The following is a 1,539-nucleotide window of genomic DNA, read 5'->3' on the forward strand; positions in this document are numbered from 1 at the left end:
TTGAGCAAGCAGGTTCCAGGCTGGGGGAAGGGAGGCCACAGGAGCTACGAGAACTTCAGGTTCACTGACTCAATTTTCTCCGTAATAATTTTTCTGAGAGCAAGAGTAGAGCCAGGCATGGTGACAGACACCTTCATCCAAGCACTCTGGAGGTAGAGACAGGCAGATCTCTGTAAACTTGAGGCTATCCTGGTCTGCACAGTGAGTTCCAGGCCAGTCAAGATGACACCGTGAGAGTCTGTTTCGAAAACCATCAGGGCTAGAGGGGTGGCTCAGCATTTTAAAGCACTGTTTTCTGGTTTCTCTTCCCGGGGAGCCAGGTTCAACTCTCAGCACCCACACAGCTGCTCACAACTGTCTGTAACTCCAGTACCAGCTGCTCCCATAGCCTCACGCAGACAAGCGTGCAGGCAGAACACCAGGAAAATAGAAATTTAAAAATCAAACAGAAAACAAGAATAAGGGTGGAGAAGAGGAGGTTTGAAATAAAGATGAGAGTAGGAACTGAAAAGGGAACCTGGAAGTACTGTTTGGTTACATAGTGAGCTAAAGCTAAATCAGTATTAGTCATTTGTAAGATTTCCAAAGGCCTAAGCCAGCACCTTATATCTTTTCCTGTATAGTAACCCGAGGCAGGCATGTAGTAGACGTTGATGGTTTAGCAAGAATGTAGGCTAGCAATAGGCTGTACTGGCTGAGCTGAAGGGAAGATGGGGAGGGCTGTCTGAAGGAAAAACCTTCCAAGAGAGACACAACTTTCAGACCTTAGAATACACACATAAGGAATAGAATTAGAGCAGAACAGGCTCAGACTTCCAGGCCTTGCTCAGATGCCCACCCCAGGCTGTCTCTGTGAGGCAGAGACAAATGCACGCAGGAACCGTTAGAACAGCGGAAGAGAGCAAAAGTGAGAGCTAAGTGCTTAAGACTACAAAACAGTAGCTGACAACTGGCCCCTCTTCCCAGCGGTCAGACCTAGCTTCTCCACACAGAAGTCACCACAGAGTCCAGGCACCATGGTAGCTGCCAATACTCCCAGTACAAAAGATATGGAGGGCCGGGTAGTGGTGGCTGGTAACTGCCAATACCCCAATACAAAAGATACGGCAGGCTGGGCACACACAGCACTCAGGATGCAGAGGCAGAAGCAGGAGTATTTCTGAGTTTGAGGCTAGCCTGGTCTACAGAGTGAGTTCCAGGACAGCTAGGATTATAAAGAGAAACCCTGTCTCAAAAAATAAAAAATAATTTTTTAAAAAAAAGATATAGCGGCAGGAGGATTATAAATGCTTAGCCAGACTGCATTACACAGCAAGGCCCTCGTTCAAAGAGACACAAGGATGAAAATAGGTGACAGCTAGTCCAAGTGGCCCAGGCTAACAAGGACAGACAGTGATCGGCATGGGACAGACCACAGAGGTAAAATGGCTAAGAAGTCTGAGCCATTTTATTACTGTCACCTAACTCTCCATCCTTTTCCTTCTAGACTTTCTTTTTTTCTTTTTCTTTTTTTTTTTTTTTTTTTTTTTTTTTTTTTTT

General features: G+C 45.8%; 1 protein-coding gene across 6 annotated transcripts in view; it reads left to right on the plus strand.

Moving 5' to 3' along the window:
* Positions 1 to 1,539, plus strand: part of Spatc1 (spermatogenesis and centriole associated 1) — a 26,618-nt gene that overhangs the window by 8,690 nt on the left and 16,389 nt on the right. The gene's annotated exons all lie outside the window — the stretch shown is intronic.

This window comes from Mus caroli, chromosome 15, assembly GCF_900094665.2.
Source record: "Mus caroli chromosome 15, CAROLI_EIJ_v1.1, whole genome shotgun sequence".
NCBI classification, from domain to species: Eukaryota; Metazoa; Chordata; class Mammalia; order Rodentia; family Muridae; genus Mus; species Mus caroli.